The sequence below is a fragment of the Dendrobium catenatum genome, unplaced genomic scaffold (assembly GCF_001605985.2).
Source record: "Dendrobium catenatum unplaced genomic scaffold, ASM160598v2 fragScaff_scaffold_1592, whole genome shotgun sequence".
In the NCBI taxonomy this organism is placed as follows: Eukaryota; Viridiplantae; Streptophyta; class Magnoliopsida; order Asparagales; family Orchidaceae; genus Dendrobium; species Dendrobium catenatum.
In genome coordinates, this window is record NW_021320054.1 from 71,952 (window position 1) to 81,780 (window position 9,829).

The window sequence follows — 9,829 nt, forward strand, 5'->3', positions numbered from 1 at the left end:
GAATTTTTAAAGTTGTTTTTTTTTTTTTTTTTTTTTTTTTTTTATTTTTTTTTTTTTTTTTTTTTTTTTTTTTTTTTTTTTTTTTTTTTTTTGTCTTTTTTTTTTTTTTTTTTTTTTTTTTTTTTTTTTTTTTTTTTTTTTTCCGAAGTTCTGGTTGGTTGAAAAGGTTGAAGGGAAGATTTAAATTTGAGTTTAAGTATTAATGATTTGAAATTGATTTTAAGGTTGATTAATGATTTCTGAATTTTTTTAGAGTGATTTTGAGTTTTTAGGAATTTTCTGGATTATTCTAATCACTTACTCAAGGGGCCAAATTTACTTTCAATTATGAGTGCTTTTTAGAAATTTTAAATTTTATTAAATATACTGATCTTAATACGATCAATTAGAAGTAAGTAAAGCTGAAATCGGATTTTTCTACAATTAGTTATGAAGGTTTGAAGTTTTGAACTAATTTTAACCTATATTTGACCAAAAAGGTTGACTTTTTTGACTTTGACTGATTTTTGAAAGGTTTGAAATTTTTAATAAATACTAGAATCTTGATTTTGAGTTGAATGCAAGTGAGTTTGGTCAATTTGGAGTTTTCTTGACTTAGTTATGATTTTTCAAAGTTTGAAGTATTTATGAAATTTATTTAATTGTTTATATTAGAAGGGTTTTCTTGATTTTGCTCCAATGAATTCCAACACTCCTTGAAATTCAACTCAAAGGTTCAGGAATGACCCAAGAAGAGATTTATCAAGTTGTTTGGGAATTTTTTGGAATTTTTAATTATTATTAATTATTTATATTTAATTAAATATTGGTTTTCAATTAAAATTAAATTAAGGTTTTGATTTGATGTTTGATCAAGGGATTATAATTTCATGATTAAGGACATGAATCTGGTCAGTTTGAGGGGTTTTTGGTATTTTTTGGATTTAAACTGATTTATTGGAATTTCTGGAAATGTTTAAAGCTCAATTAAAGGGTTAAGTTTGACTTGTTTTTAATTAATCTGACCTAATGAACTCCAAATTGGATGAAATTTAACTTAAGGTGTCACATGTCACTAGGTTTACATGTTCAAGTTTCACCCCTATTGGGTGTGTGTAGAATTTCCTAGGATTTTTCTAAGTTAAATAGACATTTTCTTAAATATTTTCCCTAGATTTCTCTACTGTTCAAATGGGCTTGAAATTTGGTATGTCTAACCCTTATGCAAATGCATTCACACCACATAAAAGTCACAGCAAAATAATAATAATTTAATGAGTTATGAATTTTCCAAATTTAGAGTCCAAAATGGACCCTTTACTTTGAAAATTCACATCACAGAAATTCATTGGGTATCTGACCCTAGAAATCAGTGAACATGCCTAAAGATACCCAATAATCTTCCACCAAAATTTGGGCCTCAATTGATCACTGGCATTGTGAGAAATTTACACAAATACTTAATTTAAAAAATGTGTAAATATCTCACAATACAGAACCAAATCAACTTGATTTTAATTTTAGTAAATACTACATTCAATTACCTTTCCAACGAGCCTAAGAACGTTCAATTTGGTGAACGATTCGATTTTCTATGAATTTTGCAAATTCTGGGCATTTTTCTGAATTATTTTTGACCATTTCTGGTCAAATTGACCGCCGGCCGGATCGGTTGCACCCAGTGGCAGCGCGCCACGTGGCAGGGCCGGGTCCGCCACTTAACCACGTCGGACGGCTACATCAGCCGTCCGATCGACCGCGGGTGGGTTAGACGGCCCAGATTATGCCACGTCATCACCCGTGGTTTGAAACGGCGCGGGGTTTCGAATCCCAAGGGAAGACGCCGGTCAGGTAGGGGCCACGTGGCCGTTTCTGGGCCTTCCGATCGAGCTAAAAGGCACGATCGGACGGTTCTGGTAGAACCAGAGTTAGAAAATTTTCAAATGCCATAACTTTCAAAATACTCAACAAAATGGCATGAAAATTTGAACTGTAGCTAGATGGACATAGTCTAACAATGCCTGAAGTTTGAGGCTCCATGCTTTGTAGATTTTCTACAGTTTCAAATTGAAATTTAAACTTAAAATGTTCATAACTTATAATCCAACCGTCGGATTGTTGACGTCTTAGGCTTGTTGGAAAGCTGCTAAGATCCTCTTCAACTTTGTAGAAGTTCTCAGGAGCTGGATCTATCTGGATTGGAAGTTATTTTTGAATAACCTGATTCTCTCTCTAGATTCCTCTCCTCTTCCCCAAATAGCTTTGGAGGCTAGATTTTCGTGGGGAAGGCTTGGGAAATTTAGGGAAAGTGTGGAAAAGGGTTCTTTGAAAATGTTTGATGGCTGGGATAGCTCTTTGGATGAGGGAGCGGATTTGATTTGAGAGAGGCCAATTAAAAGGGTTCTTTGCATGCTAAGTATATTTCCCGTATTCAAGCTATTTTAGTGGTGGATGTGGGGGATTGACTGCATGAGCTTCCTAGATGCATGCCATATGGCCTAGAACACATTTAGCGTGAGAGCAGGAGAATTAGCAAAAAGGAACCAAAAGACATGAGTGGTAAAACCTCTTATTTACCTCTTTGGGGCACATTGGCTTGATCAAAGTATCCAGTTTGATTTGATCTAATGGTTGTAAAGTTGCTTCTAGGACGGTTTCTAGAGAGATTCCCTAACCAGCTGGGCAGATTTATTGAAGGTGGGGAATATAGCTAAAATGGTGTTTTGACCATGTTTGACCCCCCAAAGGCCATTATAGATCAACTTTGCTAGTCAAATGCCACATAAGCTGAATGAGTGGCATAAAAAGTATTTGCATTGCTGTTGGAATAAATTCAAAGGAGTTTAAAAGGTTTTGGTTGGCCTATATGGAGGCAAATTTAGTGAATGATAATGGTGCAGATTTGACCTAGTTTTATAATAAATTAACTTGATCAATTTTAATAGATTTGATTGCGACCAAAATTTTAAGCATGATTAGAGTCCATGTTTATGAAGTTAATTTGAAAGCTCTTGAAATGGGTGGTTAAATGGCGTTGAATAGGTTAAATAACATTTATTTAAACATTAAAGGGCATTTTAGGTCAACCTAGGTTGACTTGGTCAACCAGGTTTGCCCAGGGTCCGAAATTGGGCTCAACAAGTTTGGTTTGATGTTTTGAGTCTATTAGAGGTGGTTTTTATGGTTTGAAATAGGTCAATTTTGGTCAACAAATACCTATTTGACTTAAAAGGGCCTATTTTGGTCAACCTAGGTTGACTGGTCAATTCCAGATTTGATCCCAGTGAACGTTTGGCGTTTGACAGATGAGTATTGAACAGGTTGTGATTTGATATTTGAATACTTGCTGCGAAGTGGTTCCAAGGAAATCGGAGGTCGTTGCGTTTGAAATCAAATGTTTGAGTCCTTAAGGGTATATTGGTCATTTTGAGCCCCTAGTTCAACATAGGGCTCAAAGCTGGGTCACCCAAAATGCTTTTAATCGAGAGTTTTCGTAGAAAATTTTGATTTTCTACGATGTAATTAACTACGAGGGCTTGCGCTCGTAGGAGATTTAGAAACCCATAACTTATTTTCAAAACCAATAATTTTTCAAAAAACTTCAATTAATTTTCTTTGGGATAATCAAACCCGACGATCATTATCATCATTTTCAAAAGATCGATAATGATTGATATCTTCTCTCTTCGGAGAGATATACCAATTATTATCGTGGTTTTGATTAAGAAATTAATGATCTTTAATCCATATTAGCATAGTCAAACACTCAATTAAATTCCATTTTGATCCTTTGGGGTCAAATGTGATTCTTTCTTGAGTTTGACTACGATAGTAAGGATAAAGTTAAAGTTTTGTAATCTGAACTAATTAGTAAATGATATTCTCTCCTTTTGAGATGGTATATCATTCTTAATGTCGTGTTCGATTCCAAAACTAAAATTTAACTTTTTAACTTTCCCAAAGAAAATTAATACTTTTTCAAAACTATATATTTTCGATCAAACAGTGGCCGGATGGCCTTGAGGAGACGGCGGCGGAGAGAGGCCGAAACTGAAGGGAGGCGCCAGGGAGCTAAACCTTGCCTCTCCTCTTGAACCGGCTTCAACGGTAATAGGAGGAAGCAGTAAAAGAAACGAACGAATACAGCCACAATTCATGTAACAGATCACAGTTAACTACAGCCACATGGAAAATCTATAAATAAGACATGTACACATGATATTAGAATCAGAGAAGTAAAAACATTTTCCAGCTCACTATCCACTTTCTTGTCGTTTTCTTTATGGTATCAGAGCATTGACTGAAGATCAAAGTCTGAGTTTGAGGTAATATTTTCTTGAAAACTCCTCATGGCTCAATCATCTTCTTCCCAAACAGAGAATCCTGCTTCAGATCTACAAAGCAATTCCTGCACAATACCTGTATCATTGAAGTTTGTTATTTCAAACATCAAAACTATAGTTCCCACCCAATTATCACATGAGAATTATGCTATCTGGAGATCTCAAGCAACCAAATTGCTTAAGGTTAATGGCTTTGCAGATTTTATAGATGCCACGATTTCTCCCCCCACCCCGTCTCCAATAGACATCCAACGGTCAAACAATCACAAATCCCAGTTATACCGAATGGGTTCTGATTGATCAGAACCTAGCTGCAGCATTGTGCTCCACAATAACTCCAGCCATATTACCTTATGTGCTAAATCTTGATTCATCAGCAGAAATCTGGATCACAATTGTAAGAAGATTACAATCATCCAATAGATCTCGTGTAATTCAGCTTAAGAATGAATTACACAACGTTTCTATGAAAAAAAATTCAATGGCATATACCTGAATAAAGTAAAGACTTTAGTGGACAAGATAGCTGCAGCAGGAGCAATGATAGATAAAGAAGACATAATACTATAAATGCTTAATGGATTACAACGAACTTACCAATCTTTAAAAAGCACAATCAGAACTATGGTGCAACCATTAAGTCTTGATGACTTATATGCTTTCTTGATTAGTGAAGAGATCAATATCAACACAGAAGCAACCAGACAACAGAACACAGCTGATCAGAACATTGCCTTGTACTCTACCAGAGGTAGAGGCAGAAGAGGCAGAGGCAGGTTCGTACAACAAAATTCTCGTCCTAATAATTACAGCAGCAACAACGCCCAACCAGCCTCAATATGTCAAATATGCAACAAGAAGGGATATTCAGCAGCCACTTGTTGGCACGGATTCAACATCAATTACACACCACCCCAACTAAAAGTAAACACAACATTTGCAGCTACAAATGATTACATCAACCTAGACTGGTACCTTGACTCAGGTGCAACATCACACCTCACAAACAACATCAACAACCTCAACCTTGGTGAACCACAGCCATATCATGGTACAAACAATATTGTCATTGGAGATGGAAGTACATTACCTATTGCCCACACAGAAGCAGGCATCCTACCAACTCCAAATAGTAATCTCCAACTACCCAAAATTCTTCATATACCAACTCTATCTCACAATCTACTTTCAATTTACCATCTCACCAGAGATAATAACATATCCATCTCATTTGATGCTCATGGCTTTCATGTTAAGGATATCCAGACAAATAAAATTTTACTTCGGGGTCCCAGTCATAAAGGATTGTATCCAGTACCAACCCATCCCAACAAATCTCAATCACAAGCATTTTCAGCTTTCAACAACAATCAAGATGCAAACAAATGGCATAACAGACTAGGTCATCCCAACCATAAAACCATGGCAACCATCTCTACTACAAATAAACATCTCCACATACCAATATTATATGTACCATGTATTGCATATAGTCTAGCCAAATCTCATAAACTCAAATTTTCTACTTCCACTTCAAGAGCCAAACTACCTCTAGAGTTAATTCATTCGGATGTATGGGGCCCTGCCCTAGTCCTCTCAAACCAAGGTTTAAAATACTATGTCCTTTTCATAGATGATTACTCAAGTTTTGTATGGATATTTCCCATGTATTGCAAATCTGAAGTGCCCCCTATATTTCTTGCTTTTCACACCATGATAGAAAAATAATTACCATACAAACTAAAACAATTCCGATCAGATGGGGGGACATAATTTATGAACCGTACAATGCAACAACACTTCCAAAAACATGGCATTATACACCAAGTTTCATGCCCATACACGCCTGAACAGAACATAATTACAGAAAGAAAACACAGACACCTCATTGAAACAACCAAAACTTTACTACAAACAGCCTTTGTGCCACCACAATACTGGCCTGATGCGGTTCTCACCGCATCTTACCTCATCAACAGACTTCCTTCACAAACAAACCAAAACAAAACTCCACTACATTTGCTATACAAAAAATCTCCAAACTATTCACACATAAAGACATTCGGATATGCTTGCTACCAATGGATTCCACCACAAAACAGACACAAATTAGCCCCCAAAGCCACCCCATCTATTCTCCTGGGATACTCTTCCTCCCACAAAGGATTCAAGTGTCTCAACATTGCAAAAAAACGTATTACCATCTCCAAACACATTACATTTCACAAAACCAAAATTCCCTTCCACCAAACACCACCAAATACAACCCAACCAATTCCCATAACCACAAATCCCATGCTTTTAACACCTACTACTCCCACAAACAAAAAGACTACCTCTCACCAACAAGAACCATAGACCACAACAAATCATCAAATTATACTTGTCAAAATTCCTACCCAACAACAACAACAAATCATATCAACACACCAACTATAATACCACCACCATCAGTACACTCAATGATCATATGACTCAAGACAGGTTCCCTCAAACCAAAAATCATATTCAACCTATTACATCAACACAATCAGAAAACAAATACGAAATTCAATATCCCCAGACATATCAAGAGGAATCTCAACACACGAAATGGACTTAAACCATGGACATTGAATTATGTGCTTTACAGAAATAAGAAGCATGGATACTAGTTCCACCACCATCCAACACATCAATTCTTGGTTGCAAATGGACATATAAAACAAAATTACATTCCAATGGCTCAATTGCAAGACAAAAAAGTCAGGCTGGTAGCTCAGGGTCACAAACAATAATATGGAATAAACTACCTGGAAACATTCAGTCCCATTACAAAATTCCCCACTATCAGAGTATTACTCATAGTGGCATTGAATAAAGCCTGGGAAATTCATCAACTAGATGTAGCGAATGCATTCTTATATGGGAAACTGACGGATACAATATACATGAAACAACCTCAGGGTTATGAAGATAAACAAAATCCAGGATATGTTTGTCTTCTTCAAAAGGCTATATACAGGTTAAAATAAGCTTCCAGACAGTGGTTCAACACTTTTTCAAATTTCTTACAACAACTTGGATTCTCTCCAAGTAAAGCAGACCCGTCTCTTCTTGTTCTCTCTCAAGGAAAATTGCAAATTTATCTACTTACGTATGTGGCTGACATATTAATGACTAGTAACAACAATTCTCTCATCTCAAACATCATCACACAATTGCATAATCAATTTTCAATGAAGCATCTTGGTACCACTAACAACTTCCTTGGCATAAACATAACAAAATAGGACACTTCATTATTTTTTTCTCAAAAATAATACTCACAGTCCATTCTCAACATTGCAGGACTTAGTCTCTGCAAGCCTCTCGCCAATCCTTCAAGCACAAAACGCCCACAAAACATACAACTAGACCCAATACTTAATAACCCCTATACATATAGACAACTTACATGATCCGTACAATACCTCACACTAACTAGACCAGACATAGCATACCATGTAAATTTGCTTTGTCAACACATGCACGACCCAAATCACAGCATGCATATCTCCTCAAAAGACTTCTGAGATACATAAAAGGAACGCTTGACTTTGGAATACCAATTCTTTCGGGACAACTACAACTACAATCTTATTCAGACGCAGACTAGGCAAGCGACATAGAGACAAGAAAGTTGACATCTGGATATTGTTCTTTCTTAGGAAACACACTCATATCATGGAGAGTAAAGAAACAACATACCTTAGCCAGATCATCAACAGAAGATGAATACAGGGCATTAGCAGCAGCCATCATAGACATCTTATGGCTGCGTCGGCTACTTCAAGACTTCAACATACCTATAATGGGCCTGATGAATCTTCACTATGATAACACCTCAATGATCGCTTTGGCCAACAACCTAATATTTCACGCACGGACGAAGCACATCGAGATAGATCACCATTTCATTAGACATCAACTCAACTCAAACATCATCAAGCTACAAAAGATAGACATACAGCAACATATGGTGGACATTCTCTAAGCCAAGCTCAGTGTTCGCGAGGAACCCTAAGCTTGAGGGGGATAAAAGAAACGAACGAATACAACTGCAATTCATGCAACATATCACATGCTAGAGTTAACCACAGCCACATAACACAAGTGTATTTACATCCACATATTTAGAATAGGAAAATCTATAAATAGGACATGTACACATGATATTAGAATCAGAGAAGTAAAAACATTTTCCAGCTCACTATCCACTTTCTTGTCGTTTTCTTTAAGCAGCCTTCAAACAAATTTTAATCCAACAGCTGATATTAAAACCCTTTGAAACCCCTTAGTTTAACGGTTCATATCTGATTTACATGCAACATTTGATGTTCATTTCAGCCATCAGATTAGAAATTATCTGATTTGAAGATATATGCAAATGTTAGACAAATTGATCTTGTATTTAAACTAAATCTAGAAAGTTAATTTAATTTGAATGAGATATTATTAAATATTTTATTATATTATATACACTCATTAATTTCATATTCATACCTTAATTAAAATGTACTTAATTGAATTTATTTAATTAATTAGAAAATATTTTATATATATTTGAAAATAATTATAAAAATAATAAAAGAAATAAGGATCTCAATCTCTCTCCTCGACATGCATCAAACGGTGTCTAATTCAAGCGCGAATGGACTCATTTGAAAGATCTCGACGATCCAGATGCACCGCATAATCCATTTTGCATAACGAGGTCCCGATCAAAAGATCACATGCACGGAACAAATATGTGCGATAAAGGCTCAAATACACATCTAATCATCTTTAACATGATGACACATATTTTAAGACATGATAATATGCAATGTGTGATCAAAAGGAATAAATTCTAAATTTAATAATGAATTGAGATAAAAATGTGCAATTTGATCATTCATCTGACACAATAGTGCAACATAAAGGCAAGTTTATTAAGCTACAAAAAGGTCATGCAAGTGACCAATGCCAAAAAGGATGTCAACAACCTCCAACGGCCTTTCCAGCTCACCCCAACTCAGTCCCTGGCCAGTGGCGACTGAAACCAATGGGAATTTGCCTCCAGTGGTCCCCCCATCCTCGAGCTCTACCCAAAGGCTTCCCAAGCCTTGGCTCATCGGCTTCAAGATCACAGACCTCTGAGGGAGTGTCCCATGCCACCTGGAAGCTATATGGTCGTCCACCTGCCTCATCATGGCCATTTGAGCTCACGGGAGGCATTTAAATAAGGAAACTCGATCCATACGTCCCCATTCGCACCCAACATTTCAAAACTCCTCCCTATAGCTCTCTGAGAAATCCAATAGTATTCCCCCAGCTTCCCAGCCTCTTCCATCCATCTATTCGAGCGAGCTCCAACGAAACCAGTCCAAATCCCGCTCGAAGTCTTTGCCTTCTTCTCCTCAAGCTTCATGATAAAAAAACCATTCATTGGGGCTTTCTATACGGTGAGAATTCCTTCCCAAGCTCTTAGTTAGCTAGTGTCGGTC